General features: G+C 35.8%; 1 protein-coding gene and 1 pseudogene across 4 annotated transcripts in view; one reads left to right on the forward strand and one right to left on the reverse strand.

Moving 5' to 3' along the window:
* FSTL5 (follistatin like 5) overlaps window positions 1–12,255 on the reverse strand; it is a 682,404-nt gene extending 670,149 nt beyond the window's left edge. For 2 of the 4 annotated variants that reach the window (XM_077846542.1, XM_077846541.1), the window contains exon 1: window positions 11,849–12,255. The gene's annotated coding sequence lies outside the window, so the exon portion shown is untranslated. The remainder of the gene's footprint in view (window positions 1–11,848) is intronic. The other 2 variants (XM_077846540.1, XM_077846539.1) reach the window with 1 other exon arrangement.
* On the forward strand, window positions 3,838–4,111 carry LOC144281697 (large ribosomal subunit protein eL43 pseudogene; annotated as a pseudogene).
* Window positions 12,256–19,392: the final 7,137 nt, after the last annotated feature.

Below are 19,392 nucleotides of genomic sequence, written 5' to 3' on the forward strand. Positions count from 1 at the left end.
ATCATGACTTGAGCCAAACATAGATGCTTAACAGACTGAGCCACCCAGGCTCTCTAAAGAAGACAATTTTTGAGGGAAAGCATAGTGATATTAGAAAGCTAGTATCAAAATATCCTTAATGCTTTCTTGAGCTCCCTCTACTGATTTTTAGATAGTTGTTAACCTGACCAAGATGTTTAACAAAACATATACAATTATCACGATGTCTAGTTGAGTGCTAGTATCAAGAGCAGTTTTCACAGCGGGGCAAAAAATTCCACTCCAGATATTATCAATTAAATCATACTACTTGTTCACAGACAGGAAAACAAACTCAACAAAAGACTTTCCTCGTCCTCAGGCCTCAGGAAACAACAAATAGGACACTTGCCAAAAGAAAATAAACAGTCATAGAGGGAATTTATTTGAAATCTTAGTTGTCATTAATTGTAAATATGTAGACTTAAAATGCAAAGCATTTCTAGAATTTTTTCTCTTCATTTTTAAAATCTTTTTAGCTCAATTAATGATGACTTCATGAGAAATCTCATCAAAGGAAGTAATTTATGCAAAGTATTGCCACAATTTGTGCAAGTTCTTTCAAGTCTTACTTTTTTTTGTAAATGCACTAACTTTTGAGATTCTGCCAAAGTACTGAGATGTTGTGCATTTAATTGTTGCACTTATTTCATAAAGCTGTGGGTGTATTTCTAGCACATTCATTTTCTTCTGCTTTTTCCTTACATGGTCCCATGACGTCACAGTTTTTAATAAACACTGGTTTCTCAAGCATGTGCACAAACCCAAAAGGCATACTAAGCATTTCTCTTTCCCTAATAATGCCATAGTGTCTAGGATAATGAATCACTTGACATAAATACCAGCTCACTGGATCATTGCCTCAAAGGAACATAGATTTTTAGAGCACTCAAGTTTTCTATGAAAGAATGTGAAGTTCTGAACAAATAAACGGTACAATGCACAAAGTTTTCAGAAATTAGCTTTAAGTCCCAGAATTTAGTTACCATATCTGCTCTGCATTGTGTATTTAAAAATGGAAAGAAAAATTAATCTAAATAACATTTCAGTTATTGTAGTGCCAAATAAGGAAGGATGCTAATTTTCATTAACAAGAAAAATACAAATAAAAAGAATCATTTTCATCATGATGGGAGCCTTTTGGACTTTGTCAATAATTAGACATCAAGAATGAAAGAATTATTCTAAAGAACACATGTAAATGGCCAGCATGGCCATGAAAACTTGTTCAACATCCCTAATCATCAGGGAAATGCAGATTGAAACCTTTATGAATTATCACCTCACACCTGTTAGGATGTCTATTATCAAAACAAAACAAAACAAAAACAAAAACACAAAAAAGCCCCACAAAAACCTAGGGTGCTTGGGTGGCTCTCTTGGTTGGTTAAGCGTCTGCCTTTGGCTCAGGTCATGATCCCAGATCATGGGCTCCCTGCTCAGTGGGGAATTTGCTTTCCACCTCTGCCCTCCCTCCAGCTTGTTCACTCGCTCTCACTCTCTGTCTCTCTCTCTGTCTCTCTCTCTGTCTCTGTCTCTCTCATAAATAAATAAAATCTTTAAAAAAAAAAACAAAAAAGAAACCCTATGCATTGTTGGCAGAAATGTAAAATGGCACAGACACTATGGAAAACAGGTTGGATATTCCTTAAAAATTAAAAATAGAATTATCATATGATCCACTGACCCAACTCTTTCTGGCTATTTATCCAAAAAAATTGAAAGCAGGATCTCAAGAGATACTGGCATTCCCACATTCATTGTAGCATTATTCACAACATCCACGAGTAATGTCAACTTATCAGAAACTACTTAATGGGTGCCACAGAATGCCAGAGTTGGTACCCAAGATAACCTCTACCTCAGACATCACTCATTCCTTAGTAATCTTTTACCTGTTTTACTTTTGATCATGATACTTATCAATAATAGACATGATCCTCTGTCTATATTAGTTTCTTTATTGTCTGTCTTTCCACAGAAAGAGTAGAGTGGGAACTTTCTATCATTCTCACTCAATCCCCAGCACCCAAAAGGGCACCTGAAATACGGTAGGCACTTAATGTTTACGGAAATAATTATTTTATGTTAAATATTATCCTAATGTTTTAAAGAAAATTACTGTTTATTAAAATCAAAAATTGAATTTTTAAAAAGATTTTATTTGGGAGACAGAGAGAGAGAGAGAGAGTGAGTGAGCAGATGAGCGAGGGGAGGGGCAGAGGGAGAGGGACAAGCAGACTCCCTGTTGAGCAGGGAGCCCCAAATGGGGCTTGAATCCAGGACCCCAGGATCATGCCCTGAGCCTAAGTCAGGCGGTTAACCAAATGAGTCACCCAGGCGCCCCCAAAATTGGATTTATATACTAGTTGATTTTATTTAGATTTTATCTAAATAAAATTACTGTAAACTGTATGCAAACTGTATGTAAACTTATAAAAGATATAAGTGCAATAAAATTGTATAATAAATGTAAGGAAAAGTAGTTACTTAAATATTTACCAATCGCTAGACTAAATAAATAAGAACAAAATTATTAGTATCATAAGTGTGATATTCTTTTTAAGATGACATTCTTTTAAAATATGAAGTTCTTTCAAAGTAAATATAAATAAATTTGTGGCATTTTTCTTAAATAATAAATGCAAATAGCATTTGAACTTTAATTATAATTTCTATACATCTGTAAAGCATAACACTAAATATAAATCTCTGATTTGCGTGGAAAGATTCTATGTTGCATGAAATAAGATAATAATAATAAGCCCTTTGTGTGGTTTTTCAATTCATTGAAGACCAAAGACAAAAGATAAAATAATAAAATCAGAATAGAAGAACAAAACCTAAAAACACTAACCAATCCATGGTCATAAACTACATGTACAAAACGCTACATAGTAGAGGCAAACACAAAAAAGAATAAACTTCAATGAGGATTATGTAATAATATGTACATGAAGTAATTTCAAACTGTGATGTTTTGCACACCTGGAAGGAATTCCTAGGGTTCTTCCTTTAAAAAGAACTTAATATCAATTAGGAAGGACAATCTAAGACACTTTAAAAGAACCAAAAGCCACATCAGACTATTCACCGCACAGTTCAGGTCATAAATGCTGGAGACCGGTGGCACAGCAATAATGCAGAAAGGTTCTAAGGTTCAAGCAGAACTTGAGACAGGTATGGGAAGCATAACTCCTACATGAATCCCAGTGACCCACACTCTTGTATAATCACCTCACCTTATGTGGAGCCAGAACCTTTAACTCACTTTTGACCAACAGAATAGGACAAAGGTGATAGAGTGTTCTTACATTATGGAAAAGAGGAGAGATTTTTAAAACTTAATTAAGGTTCCAAATCAGTTGACATAAGTAAGTATGGAGATTACTCTAGCTGGACCTGACCTAATAAGGTGAGCCCTGTAAAGCAGGTCTATAGGTCAAAAACTGAAGGAATCAGCCAAATTCTTATCTGGCCTTGAAGACACACACAAACAAAGAAAAGTAAAAGAAAAAGAGAAAAAAATATTAACAAAGCCAGTGACCTTGGGGAAGGAGCCTGGGCCTCAAATAAGAGCCCAGTCCTGGCTAAAATCTTGATACGAGATTCTGAGCAGAGGACCCAGCTAGTCTGGACCCAGACTTGTGACTCACGGAAACTGTGAGATAATAAATGTTTAAATTACTGAGGTTATGGTAATTTTTATACAATAGTAGAGAACACATACATACATGTGAAAAAAATACACACCTTGGTGACACTGACATGACATTAATTGCAACAAGCTCTCTGGACTTGGACCTAGTTTGCGGCAACATGGCTAAACGCACCAAGACGATCAGAATCACGGGTAAATACGAGACTCCTGATGGTGCCTCCCTCAGGAAAATGGTGAAGCAGACTGAAATAAGCCAGCACACTAAGTACACTCGCTTCTTCTGTGGCAAAACCAGATGAAAAGATGAGCTGTGGGCATCTGGCATTGAGGCTCCTGCATGAAAACCACAGCCAGGGGATCTGGACCTACACCACTACGGCCATCACAGTAAAGTCGGCCATCAGAAGACTGAAGCAGTTAAAATATCAGTAGAAGTTCTTTTTTTTTTTTTTTTTTTTTTTCAGTAGAAGTTCTACCATTTGAAACATTGCTAGCGTATAGTAAGTGGGTTAATTAATGTAATAAAAAATAATTGTTGGGCAGCCCGGGTGGCTCAGCTGTTTGACTCCGCCTTCAGCCCAGGGTGTGATCCTGGAGACCCAGAATCGAGCCCCACGACAGGTTCCCTGTATGGGAGGGGCTTCTCCCTCTGCCTGTGTCTCTGCCTCTCTCTCTCTGTCTCTCTCTGCATCTCTCAAGAATGAATAAATAAAATCTTTAAAAAATAATAATTGCAACAAAAACAAGAGCCCGTGAAAAGCACATATGAGCACAATGTGCTCTTCTATTATGAAAAAACTTGTCTAGAAATTGCAGAGTGAGATGCAAGTGGAGATTCTTGAAAACGTAACAATCCAGACAGGGCACTGATTTTGTATTGAGGGAAGAAATCATACTTCATATTTTGATCCATCTCTGTTTTTACATAAGTGCATTGCACACACGAGAAAACTGAAAATCAGATTGATTACTTGTAGGCTACAGAACCAAAAACAAGAACTAGTAGATAATTTCAACTTAATATAGTAAAAATTAGAGATCCACTGATGATTTCTGAAGGACACAGTGACATTTAAGAGCTTAGTTTAACTGAGAGGAATCTAGAAGAGGTATGAAGTCTGTATCAGCAGAACACAATGATGATGATCATGCAGCTGGTTTCAGACAGAGCTTGATCTGAGTCCCAACTCTGTGGGCGACATAACTCCTTAAGCTTTGATCTTTCACTATCTAGCTCATAGGGTGCTATGCATATAGAATATGATAACGCTTATAAATACTTAACGTATTACATGGCATACTATGAATTACCAAAATGTTTACTTGCTATAAGTATCATTAATTATCACTGCAGGAAGAAACAAAAATCAAGGAGATCACTGTAGAAAGTGTCAAAATAATTCTGATTGAGATGGGAGAGTGTGGGTCAAGGTAAAAGTGATAAGATGGGGGCACAAAAAATATGGAAATAGATAAATCTATATTACAAAGGGAAAAATGTTAGAACGTGGGGACTCACTGCTTATAGTATGGTAAGAATGATGTAAGTTCAAAACACCTCTGAAATTTTCAGGCTGCGGTCAATAGAAAAGTGTGTCATTAACTGGCAGGCGAAAAATGAGGATGGGGGATCATGGGACCATATTAGGGATGAGGTGATGAGTTCATGGCGTTTGTGCTGTCACCATGAAATCAGAATTAAAATGTCCATCAGACCTTTGTAAATACATTAATAGAGTTCAAATCTGGGCCAGTGCTGTATATTCGGAAGATATCTGTGAAGAGAGAATAATTGTAGCTGTGGGAGTGAATGGACTTCCTGTAGGGCTCCACAGAGCATGAGGAACAGTGAGTCAAATGAATGGTATAAAAAATGGTGCAGAAATTTCAAGATTAAAAACATGTATACCAGGCATCATTTTAAAAGTAAAACACTGATATTGCTAACCAATATGTAAAGTACTTAATAAGAGCCCTATAATCTTTCACTTTTAAGTTAACTTCCTCTATAAATCAAACTTTTCTATCTCCTTTGGGATCCATTTAATAAGGACAACTCAAAACTTAGATAATGAGGATTCATTGGGGAATCTGATGCAACTCTGGGGCTCACCTGGGAACTGTTTTATAATTACTGCCAACAGTACTCACCTCCTCTCCTAGTCAGTGAGCTTAATTCTATACGAAAACAAAGAGCATTGAAAACAAAGAGCATCAGGAGTGGTCAGTATTTCCCTTCAGGCCTCAAACAGAATAAAAAACAATAAATGAAGCATTTACCGTTTCCTAAGTGTTCAAGAGACCACTTAGACTACCTCTTTCTGTACTGTGCTTCAAAACTACTCGCTTTATTTTGATGGCCTTATTTCATCTCACAGATCATTTGAAATATTAATAGGTAACTAGTCTGAAGATTTAAATGGGACTAATGGTTGATAACACAAGTGGCAATTGCTTGAAGTGGGCTGAAGTTCAAGATGTATTTGTATTTGATATTCAGTAGGACGTTTTTGTGGGAGTGAGGAGAAACCTAGAACTCTTAGGACACAATAACTCTTCTACTGTTCTTATGCTATTTAACATAGAAAGGGAAATATTGTCTGTTCCTACTGTTATTAATGGTCTACGAGATGGAATAATGTAGCATATTTCTAATGTTAAATACAAAGGAAAAACTTCTTAAAACCTTTGGTATTGTGCACTCTAAAGTGTGTATACTAAGGAATAAATGCCATGAAATTATTTCCATATAATTTAATAATTAAAGGAAAGACTTGGGGAAAGAAGGTAAAGGAGGCATTCACATAGAGTAAAAAAAGTCTAACAGAAAATGGGTAGCTTTAAATAAGACACATCCAGTTGAAAACCTGATCTAAATAGAGTTGCTGGAAGTGCACAGTGTAGCTACAAGAGGGGTGAGTTGGGTTTGATTGCCTAATCCACCTATTCCTAGTGGTGTGGCCACACTCTAGAGAGGTGTATAACTTTGATCTGAGGGTCAACTTTCTCATATCTAAAATGAAAATAATGATTTTTTTCACAGTTATACAAATGTTAGACTTAATGTAAATAAAATGGCCTAATAGGAGTAAAATATGTATGTATATAACACTTCGAATGGTATCTCCTTCTATCTTCTTCTTCTTGTTTAAGTGAACCCAGGATGAAAGACCTTATGCTCAAATATCAATAGGTAATTTACTGTGAGACAGCAAATGTGTTTAGTAGCAAATCACCTTCTTTCTTCCTTTGGAAAGATGAATGGGACAACCCCTCCTTAATCCTAAAGGAGGCAGTTCAGAGTCTGGTTGATGTCAGGATCACAGCAATTACTGTAGCTTTGAGAAAAGGGGGCACATATCTACAGAGTACATGGGGACATTTGCCACTTCATGTTAGTAAAAATATTTGAGGGTTTTAGAAATTAGAAAAAATAAAGTCTTGGTGGTCATAGAACACTATCTAAGGTGTTTTGTGGAAGTGGCCCAATCATGAAAGGCAAATTATTTCCATTTCATCATCATCTTTGTGGAACATAGTTCAGGCTTGTATGTTTTAATTGCTATTGTATGTGTATGTTTTTATTGCTACCTTAGTGCTACTTATACAGAAAAAAATATATATATCACTAAAGCAAGTTTCCCTTGACTGTCAATTACAATGGATATATTTAAATAAAACTGAACAAGAAAAGTATTTTCAAATCTTTTGCATTGTGTTTTAAAATTGCTAGCAGTGCCATGAACCAGTTATGAGTTGGAATAATATTCTCTGTATTGACATGCAAATGAACTCACTAAGCAACTACTTTGCTTTAGAGATTTACATAATTTGATACCAAAAGCCACGTTAAATTAATATTAATTACTTGGTTTTAAAGCAAGAAAGTTCAGAGTTAAGGTTGATCCTCTTCCCACATTTTACCACATTTATGCATGAAAACACTAATATACAAAGAATAAAAACATCTTAGGTATAGGGATATCCAGGCTCTATTCCTTAGAAGTGCATGGCTTATTACACAAAGATGTATAAGAAATAAACCTGATATATCTCTTTTAGAGATAGAAACTTTCAAATCCTTTACCAGCACTCATTTTTTCAGAATCAGTGTGGTGCCATAAACTCTTCATTATGTACACATCCATTCTTGACAAATTTTCATTTCCAATTGTCCCTTCCCTTGCCAATCACAGCATGAAAGCTTATGAATGACATTTTCATGGCAAAAAATTGGTGTGTGCTAAAGCATAACAACCTAAATTAAACTAATAATAACAAAAAACACATTTGTCATTAAAAATTACATATTGTATTACAGCTTGTTATGTAAATTAGTTTTGTATTAAGTAGCATGTTGAATTTGCATGTTTAAGATCATTCTCATTGCATGTTTATGGTAGAGTATAATTTACCAAGAAATATATATGTGTATACACACACACACACACGATATACACACATACACATTCCTTAGATCATATACTGAAACTACTGCTTAATTCTTTCTCTTTAAAAGAAAATATCAAGACTCATTGGAATTCTGAATTTATTGAAAACACTATCTTATCTATTATAATAATATTAACTTCCTCAATACCATAGTGATTAAAGCACAAAGGGACCAATTGTTTTGTTGTGTGGTAGGGTGATCAATTTAATGGGAAAATTAGGATTTTCCACAGGGACCCTACAGTTCACCTTAACTAGACTTAACTATGCCCAAAGGACATAGAAGGTGTTGAAGCAGAAGGTGATTAAGTCTGTTTGGTAAGATAATTGGTCACATGGTTGTTATGGTAATGTTAATAACAGGAAATGCTTTTTCTGACCTATTACTTCATAAGAGTCTTTAGAACTTCATAATATATTAAGTTATAAAAATATTAGAGTTATTAAAAATATAAAAATAAAAATAAAAATATTAGAATTATTGTGGAATTTGGGGCAGAACTAATCGAAAGATATTATTGAAGTTGTTTTGGTTGGTCTCCTTAATAAATGAGGATTGAACATGAAAAATGGGGATCTCTGGGTGTCTCAGCGGTTTAACGCTTGCCTTTGGCCCAGAGTGTGATCCTGGAGTCCTGGAATCGAGTCCCACAACAGGCTCCTGCATGGAGCCTGCTTCTCCCTCTGCTGTGTCTCTGCCTCTCTCTCTCTCTCTCTCTCTTTTTCTCTCTCTCTGTCTCTAATGAATAAATAAATAACATCTTTTTTTAAAAAAAAGAAAAATGGCCATTATCCAAAGAAAATTCTCAATTTACTTACATTAAAAAAAAAATTTACTTACATTATCTCTTAAGTAGAATTTTAAGTTAACTTTAAAAAGTCATTCACTAAAACTTTTTAGCATATTTCTTTATTATTAATTTCTTTAATTTTCTATTGTACACATTAGTAAATGAATTTTTAAAAAAGCAATGTATGGCCTTGATAATAGAAAGCCCAACTGTTTCATCTTTGTCTTAAATATCACCAAGCATGCATAGTTATTCATCTTATCTATAAGAAAAAAAAGACATCTACCCAGCAATACCATTTTTGAAGTTTTGAGTAGACCAATGTGCTTTAAGAAACTGAGATGCAATTAAGAAAGACAACTTGAGTATGTCATGTGATGTGCAATGAAATTGTTTCAATAATTTTTTTATCCAAGTGGTAAAACTTCATCATCTTGAAGTAAAAAGTGCTGCATTTACTTTAGTATCTATGCCATCAAGTGAATTCATGCTTTAGCAGGCTATCTATTGTTGTGGTTTTGAATATTCCTTTGAATTTCACATGGACAAGTTGTAACTCCAAAATATGGTCATTTTTTTGTGCAGCAAAGAATTTATGAAGGGTCACCACATTTGAATATCTTCAATAGGTGTCTTCAAAGTTGGCGATTTTATTTGATTACAGTAAGAGTTGCATTCTGCATCCAGATAGCATCCCCTATGTGCTAAATTCAGGCTTATCATGGTCATCTAATTTTACCTTGCCTCAGAACTAAGATATAAAAGTGAAATATGTAAAAAAATCATGAAAGATGTATCTAATATTTTAAATTTGCAATTTCATTGAATCTACCTTATAAGTTTAACGACTGACAATAGCATATTTTGATTTTAGCGTTTAACATCTCATTGTGACAACACTAAACTTAATTTGAAAGAATTCCAGATACTAGTAGTTCAGGGGAACTGCTTATACTCAAACAAAGACATACATCTTAGAAAACTTTATGCAGAAAGAAGTCAATGAGATACTGAAATACATTTAGGTGAGTATAGTGTTTATTTCTATTATTGCTTTCCAGTAAGTTATAAAATTAAAATATATATTGATGTTTCAGTAAAGAAAAAAAAACTGAAACTAAAAGAAGCCATAGTCCTGTTTGAAATTCCATAGTATGAGTGTTTATACCCGTATGATTAATTTTAAAAAGAAAATTTCAAAATGTATGGAAAAAAATAATTATTCTATATTAATGTAAAGGAGGCCGTTTGGTAAATGTTTCATGTCCCAGTGTTCCATACTTCCTCCTTCACTTCTCTACCTGTTCCCTTTTAAAAATTTGTATCAATGTTTAACATACGACCACATGACTGACAGAAATCCTACAATCTGCTCAGGGTAAAATATGGGAACAACCTAAGGGGATTTACATTTTACCTCTAGTGTTTGCAGTAATATCCATTTCTTGGAACAATCACACTCAAGCGTAGGACTATGCTGTAGATAAAATGAAAAAGCTCTACACAGAGGAATTATTTTAAATCATAAACTCTAAAGCTAAAGTTCACACTTGCAAGTGTAATGCAACTAGAGCAGAAATTTTTATAACTAAAAACATACAAATATATAAACTTAACTTAGTGTGCTCTTTAGTTGCTGAAAAGCATAGCCCTAGACTGTTGAATGATACTTAGTAAGTCTGAAACAGCTTACAGTTCACATGTTCCTATTAAGATAGGATGTCTAGTTGCAACCTGAACTCTTTCCCTGGAATGCAAACCTTCCCCTCTATATTCCCCAACTCTCATTTATCCTTAACCTGGTGCCACAAAACGACATAGATGAAAAATCATAATTCTGTTTATCAAACATCATGCATGCCTGTCAAATAAAGTCATACACAGAGCACCAGTTAACTTCTAGCATTTGATACTTGTTCACTATGAGAAGTACTGTTCAGTGGTTCTCTGCACTGAATTCTTTCTTCATACACACTCAAAACACACTGCCAATTGACAAAAGGAGCATAGCTTCAAAAGCAAATCTCCTAAGTAGAGAAAAGCTCTCTGTTAAACATGCAAGAGGTTAAACATTGCTGAAATAGCGAGACATTTTCTCAGCCCACGCTTCCCAGTTCCATTCAATTACCAACAGCAGTAGCGACTATAATACAAGCTAATACTGTATTATTAAATCGGAGCTTCCCATTTACATCCACCTCTAACCTGAGGGGGTGGGGGGATGACATTTACTAGTCAACAGCTGAACAAACAGCCCCCAACTTGGAAATACACATGACCTTGGGGTGTAGAATTCTCAGAGACTGAGTTTCACAAGTTGTATTTGGATCTACTGCAAAACAACACGTCTAAACGAACCCAACATGGTATAAATGCTCTTATCCTGACCACCTCCCCTCCAAAAACGTTAAGAGAGCTCTGCACTTTGCAGTCTATGCTATAGACATCAGAGGTAATATTGATTAATCAGACGTTAGTCCACTCCAGTATTTTTTTTTTAATACTGCATTTGTCTTAAACAACTTGTTGGTTGGCTCATTTAATGTAATTTGCTAACATATTTGGGGGCTTGCATTGAACGGTTCCTGTTTCTTGAGCCATGCTAGAAGTGCTGCTCCACAAATATTTGCATTTAAAAAGCAGAATATAACCTGATGACATTAACTTCACAAAAAAAAACAACAACAACAACAACAACACACACACACACAAAACCCTCAACTTCCCCTCTAGAATTCCGTGCTTAATCACCAACTGATATTCCTGTAATGATAATAATAGTAATATCATTTAAATAATCCCTGCAATCATTGCCAAAAGTCCTGTTTCGGATTACAAAAAGCCTAACTTGCTTTCAAAATTTCGTATGGCACTCTGCAATTCCTCCCCCATTTGTAATAATTTACAGCAATGGTATTTGTCTTACCTTATTTTAAGAGTCAAAAAAAAAAAAAAAAAGTCTCCCAGAAAGATTCCTACACGGTGGGGATCTATAGATCACAATAATAATAATAGTTTAAAAAAAAAAAAAAAAAAAGCAAGAAGCAAAACAACAACAACAACCCCAAAAAACGTTAAAAGATGGTCTCAGCTGGGTAAAGAGGAGAAGAGTTTGGTCTAAAACTACAGGAATCTCCAAAGTCACGCTTGAACGGGCGCCCAGGTGGCACACAGGGGACTGGCCCCCGCGCCCGGGTCCACACTCCTTTGTCAAGTTGCTGCGGTCCCGGCGGGGCGGCGGGTCCGCGGGGCAGGGAGGGGGCGGGGAGGGCGTCGCCTGGAGGGGCGGGCAGCCGGGCGGCCGCGGCCCCGGTTCAGCACCCGCAGCGCGCGGACAGCTCCTCTCGCCGCCCGCGTGGCTCCGTCGCTGGACCCGGCTGGTTCGCGCGCCTCCTCCCACGGCCGCCGCGGCCGCCACTCAACGCGGAGGCCCCGCCCCCGCCCTCTGACGTAGCTGCTTTGCATACCGGCTCGGGGCGGGGCCGGGCGAGGGGGCGGGGCCTGGGCTGCCGCTCGGGCGCTGGGCGGCCGGGGAGGAGGCGAGACCCGTGCGGGCCTGCGATGCTCGCCCCGCAACCCTGGGGCGCCGGCGCTCCTGGGCGGCCCGAGCCGCTGCCTGCGCCGGGGCCGCGGTTCCGGGCGCCCGGGCTGCGGCCGCAGGGGGCGGGGGAGCACCCGAGGGCACCCCCGCCGCCCCGGGGCTTCGGGACAAACTTTCCCGCTCCCGGGGCGGCTGCGGGGAGGGAGTCGCTGCAGCAGCTCCACCTTGTCCTGGAGGCAGGGACCGCCCGGGCGCCCGGAGCAAACGCGAAAGCGGGCGGCGCTCATCCGCATTCGTAAACGGAAGATTTGCTTTTGCTTTTTGCTTTTGCTTTTTCTTTTTTTGTTGTTGTTGTTTTTTGTTTTGTTTTGTTTTTTTCTTTCATGTGAGTGCTCTATAGGAGATCTCACAAGTCTGCAGCATCTTCCCCCTTCATTCTTAGGATTTAGATACACAGCGTCAAGCTATGTGAACTTGGAGATTCCAGGGTTAAAAAAAAAAAAAAAAAAAAAAAGGCATTTAATAAGGAAAAAAAAATAAGTAAAAGTTCTCAGCTTCAGCTTCCACTGCCAAAACCCTGAAGGTTTTGCAATATTTATTACGGCTAATATATCAATTGCTCTATGGAAGATGGGGTCTGCTGGAAGCCTTTGGTGGGCTGCAGCCATCCCCTCTCTGTCTGTGAGGCTCCCCGCTCGGTGAGGCTCCAGGGGCCTGGACAGCCAGAGGCAGGGTGGGGGGTCTGCAAGCCACACCCCTGACTGCCCAAACTTGTAAACAAATGCTTCAGTGAACTGAAGCGATCAATCATCTAGAAAGGTCATGATCACATCCTGCCCACTGTCCCACCTACAGCCATCGGGACTTCCTTGTACGAACAAATGAGCAGCTAAAAATTAAGCCCGGGTTTTCTTAAGTTGTATAAAAATGTTTTCATAAAGTGATTTATTCAGGAAATTTCATAGCATCCCATACATTGTGGTCCATCAAAATACTATGTCCTGATATTCCCAGAGACTACTATAATTCTGTACTGAATCCACTCATGAGTGTTTTCAGGGACTTTGATGAAATTAGCACACTTGTGTATTTTCCTATCAAGAAACATAATAAATTAGATTTTCTGCAATATTTAATAAATCATTTGAGGATGCACATCTATTTTGTGGGCATATATAATCAAATCCTTTCTCGAAAGTTAGTTCGCATAACTGAGAAAAAAATGGTAATTTTGCTTCTGAGAGAACTTTTTCTTCCTTTGCATCCACATAAACTTTCCTTTCCAGCTTTATTAAAGTATTTGTTCAGTTCCTTTCCAAAATATTCAGTTCCCTGGGAAGATCCCCCAACACATCTAGACTGTAATGCTTGCATTTCAGGTAATCTGCAATATTTTATTTTCCTCTGACAGCTATTGATTTTATATAAATATATAAGTGACTAGCGCAATGCCTTCTTGCACTGCTCATTACATACATATACTCACACACACATACATATACATATTCCAAAAGTGCTTCAGTTCCCAAAATAATCTAATAATGGTTTCAGAAACCATGGTAGGGCATAAAAGATGACATTTAGGGGCAGATGGGCATCCTACAATTATAATTACAATGAAGCCAACTGAATATCCTGTACTCAGGCTGATCAAAGCACACATGCTATGCTTCTTTTAGAAATGTCACATGGCATATTTGGTCTGCTTCATGCCAACGTGCCAAAATGGCAGAGAAGACTTAAAAGTTCGCTGTGAAAATATATATATTATAAAAATTCTTATGAAATTCCACCAAAGCCTGTGTCACAGACTGTTTAATAGACACTGTTTTTCAGTTCACTTCAGTGATCATCTGTTTGGGGCTATGAATTAAATTTAGGCAGGCATAATATTATTCAAAAGCCTAGGGGGATAAAACTGGAAAACAAATATGCTTCAAAAATTAAAAAAAAAAAAAGAAAGAAACCATTTTCTCACTGTGTAGAGAGAAAGAGAAGAAAATAAAGAGGAAAGAAGAAAGAAGAAAGAAATAGAAATAGAACTAGGAGGACTGCACCCTCCTAAGAGATTCTAGGTTTTATTCTGTCCTAAATTAGCTGTGTGACCAAGATCAAGTTATTTAAACTCCTACATCACACCCATCATTTGTAAAATTTGAGGATTTTATTATACTAAATTATCTCTAAAGTTCCTTACAGATCAGTCATTCTATGATTCTACAGTACAACTTTAAAACTTCATAAATTTCTATATTATAATGATATTGTGATAGAATTTAAGTTCTTAAGAACTTTCCCCTTAGGTGGGATAAATTGGCATCTGGGTACAAAGACTGTGAAAATGGTACCTTAGGGTAATTAGTTTGGGAGGTGCACAAAGGAGATGAGTGACTAGGACAAAGGATGAGGTTAAGAGAAGTCAAAAAAATAAATTTTACCTGCCCAGGGTGAAATTAAGAGAGGACTGAATGGGTCTGTTAAAGTAGTCATTTATTTTTATATAAGCAATATTATAATATCCTTATATATAGCCATACATATAATTACTGTTCAGGATATTTGAAGTAATTGTAAAGCAACAATAAAATATAATGCATGCAAAAAGTCATTAGATAGATTTTTAGTTGTAAATTGTCACGGGAAAGATGACTAAAATATTAAGTCAACATGAACAAGGAAAATATCTTTAAAGCTGAATGACCAATATGTACTCCCGGATTTTAATTTAGGTAATTTGCATGAACATATTAAAATGTAATACATAGAAATTAAGGAGCTCATTGTGTTGTTGCTTGTGAGTGTGTATTTATACTTGTGTGAAAGATTTACCTTTTAATCATATTGCTTTTGGGTTCTCTATTTTTGGACTCTTGTCGTGTCATCAAATTTTACAAGCTCCTTCTCAAATTATAATTATTCTAATGTATTTGTAGTACATTAGTAATATAAATACTCAAGATAATAATAGCGTGTGCTTTGCTAATTTCTCTTTTTGAATCAATTATACGAAGGTTTGCTGTGAATTAAGAAAATCCTTATTTTGAAAAGCCAATATTCACTACTTTATGCTAAATAATTTTCACTCTTAATTTTGAGGGATCAAAGTAAAGCAAGGCCAGGAAAAAAAAATCTGAACCACAAATGACCAAGCCTTCCTTAATTAAAAAGAGCCATAAAATTACAACATGAACACAAAATGTATCTATCTTAGACATTTCAGCTCTCTTGCAATGTGAGCTTCCATATGATTGTACTCTCTACTCTCTCCTGATACATTATATGTACAGAGTGTTTTTAAAGTGTGAAAGCTGCACTTAACAATTGGTTCTTTAAAAAATAATTCCTGAAATTTAATATATGCTTAGTTTTTAGCTTTTTAATGGCAATTCCAAATGCCAGATATATAGTGTTTTGCAACATTATTAGAATATTTGATACTTGAAAATATATTTTTCTTCCCTTATTTCTACTATTGTTTTTCTTCCTACTTCCATTACTTCCTTCCTTTACTTCTTTCTAAGCTTTACTCTTTTATGACCTTTCTCTCCCTACCTTTTATTTTAGCATTCTAATAATTAAGGGTTTATTAGTGTTATGTCTGATGTGTTATAAGATATTTAAATACAGTATTGTAGGGCAGCCCCGGTGGCTTAGCGGTTTAGCGCTGCCTTCAGCCCAGGGCATGATCCTGGAGACCCAGGATCAAGTCCCATGTCGGGCTCCTGGCAGGAAGCCTGCTTCTCCCTCTGCCTGTGTCTCTGCCTCTCTCTCTCTCTAGCTGTGTCTCTCATGAATAAATAAAATCTTTAAAAACAAATAAGCAAATACAGTATTGTATTACTGTAGTATTGATACAATGTGTTTATATCTAAATTTCTTGGCTAATGCAGAAATTCAATCTTAAATGCACTTTATGTGCATCTGGAGGGAGACATGCACTGAAGATTTTCAAATATATTGTTTGTAGCTTTAAGATCGAAGAATCAAAACCTCAATTCTAATATATAAAGTTACAGACTGAAGGATTCTATTAAGTTCACACACACACACAGACATTTTTGAACTAAGTGGTATTTGCAATCAACTGTGTAGCTTTCATGAGATTATATTAGCTTAATTTTTAAGAATTTCAATATATGTTGCAAATTCAGATGATGTTTATTTTTTGTCTTCATTGTTTATTATAGTGCAGGCATTGTGTTGTTTTCACATAAGAGAATGTTACTTTTATTGATGAGTACTATGAAAGTTAGTTCTTTTCTTATTAATATTTCCTTTAACACACAGGAAGACACACTAAGACTATTCATAATTTTTAATCATGAACCTACCATTAAAATGATACATTTCATAAAGGATTAAAGTCCCTTTCCAGAGACACCATGCTAAAACTTGGATATAATTCTTTTTTTCTATACCTCAAAGTCTCACATCAATGCATATCTGAATTCTTTAATTTCCACTATGTAAATTGGCCTTCAAGTTCCACAAGAACCTTGGCAAATGTATAATATGAATAAAATTTAGGTTCAGAAAACTGGTTGATGTTAATCTGTATGGAGGTAATGTTAAATAGAGAAAGAATAGAACATTTTCCAAGAAGTGCTGTGTAACTCGAAGCTAAAATCTGCAGCATTTAACAGAGCAATCAGGTTGAATTTTAAGGAATAGATCTGTTCATTATCATCAATAATCTGGGGTGATTATCAATAATTATCATTAATAATTTGGGTGATAAAAAATTCTGAGTTCGAATTCAGAACTAAGTACTACTGGGCTATTCAAAGGACCACTGTAGCCTACAATGAGTGGTTTGTACTATGGCTGCCAAGTGTAGAAAGACCTATAAACCTAATATTTCTCTTATGATAAACATGGATCCTCAACTTGCATAAGTTTTATCTTCTAAATTGAAGGGAAAAAATAAAGTTGCCTCCTTATATAAGCATATCAAGGAAAATGAAAAATAATAGATTAACCAGACTCATTTTTGTGTTTTCTACTCTAGTTTTCGAGTTTTCGTGTATTTTTATGTTCCTCATCTAATAGCTCTTTTTAGACATACTCTCTCTGACTTCCAAGTGATACTACTATGAATTTCCCCCAGAGCTATATTTTCCTTTTCTAGTTTTGGCTTGGTAAAGAATAGTTACTTTTTCTGTCCTACTCTGAAAACAACGGGAATAACTTTTCTTTGAGAACTGTCATCTACCAATATGTCCTTTACTGAATTCTCAAGCTCATAAGGATGGGGTTAAAATGTGTTGCTCTATAAAAGGGAGGAAGAATAAGAAAATACATGTATTTTTTTAAGAGAATACTTTTTTTTAAATTTTTTTTTTAATTTATTATTTATGATAGTCACAGAGAGAGAGAGAGAGAGAGAGGCAGAGACATAGGCAGAGGGAGAAGCAGGCTCCATGCACCGGGAGCCCGACGTGGGATTCGATCCTGGGTCTCCAGGATTGCGCCCTGGGCCAAAGGCAGGCGCCAAACCGCTGCGCCACCCAGGGATCCCAAGAAAATACTTTTAAAGTAAGTGTAATTGAATAAACTAAAAATTGTTTTTATATTGGCACTTGTCTATACATTTTGCAATAGCCTCATTAGGAAGATGGCAGATATGGACATAAGCCTAGATGAAAATAATTGGATTAAGAGGAAAAAAATCTGGGAATAATTTCTTTACATTAACTAAAGGTAGAGAGAAAACAACAGAGTTCTATTTTCCCAGATTTATATAATAAAAAATCTAAGTAATTTTTCCTTATGAATAAACTTCAGTGTTAAAAATATCTAGATGTAGTTGTAGGGAACTATAATCAAAATATCTTCCATTAATACACTCAATGCACAATCTGCTAATAGCTATGTTGTAGAAAATAATAGATATCATAGTAAAATCTGAAAAATCCAAATGTATCAGCTAATTCATTTGAGCAAATGCTTTACAACTCAACCTAATCTCCTATGATTAAATTAACCTGAGAGTTATAGTTACACACTATACTGCCGACTGTATTTATTGAAATTAGAAATCATTAATCTAAGTGGATCAGATGTACTTTCACTGTTAGTTTTGAAAGTAATTCTGGAAAAGTTTATTTTTCTTTCCTCTATTGTTTTAATAATCAGTGTTTGGTGCAGGTAATTTGGAATGTGGTAATCTTAAGACCCTAGGATCTAAAAATATTGTACTATTTTACAAATGTAATGAAAATTGAACTACGAAAATAAAGCATAAGAAGTACCGATTCTCAAATGCATGATTTTAATTCTTTGAGTTCCTGTGTTTAAGAGATCTCTTAGGGCATCTATTGGCCAATGTTAGTATTACATATGAGAATGAGAGTACAGCAGTGTGAACCCTAAAGTTCTGTGTTTCAAAATAATGACTTAAATGTATGCTGATCAAAAATTTATGATCAAAAATTTATGACGGAAATCTTTAATGTTTATTGTTGGATTTCAAGCGTCTTGCAAATACATGAAAACTAATATGATATAGGAGTTAGACTTAGGAAATGTTTGTAATAAACTGCATTTTAACATTTTCAGAATTTATGTGGTCTCTTACAATCTTTTATGTCACTGGATTTACTTCTTTCAGTATTGTATTTAAACTTCTGAATATTTTAGGAATGTCCAAATAATTCTCTTTATGAATTTCAAAGAAGTACACACAGCAACATATGTTATATTGTTCTTTGAGAGCAGAATGTAAAAGGATAGTGAGAATATGGCTCTAAGTCAACAGTTCAGAAAGATTACAATATGTAAGGAAATATACTGTTAGGAGTGGAGATAATATATGTATTTGGCCATATGGACAAGTAATTTTGCCCAAACAGCTACTTCCTAGACGTTAGGCACGACAATGAGAAAGAATGGAAGAAAGATCTAAATCTTAAGATCTGGCATCTGTGTGT

Source organism: Canis aureus, chromosome 13 (assembly GCF_053574225.1).
Source record: "Canis aureus isolate CA01 chromosome 13, VMU_Caureus_v.1.0, whole genome shotgun sequence".
NCBI lineage: Eukaryota > Metazoa > Chordata > Mammalia > Carnivora > Canidae > Canis > Canis aureus.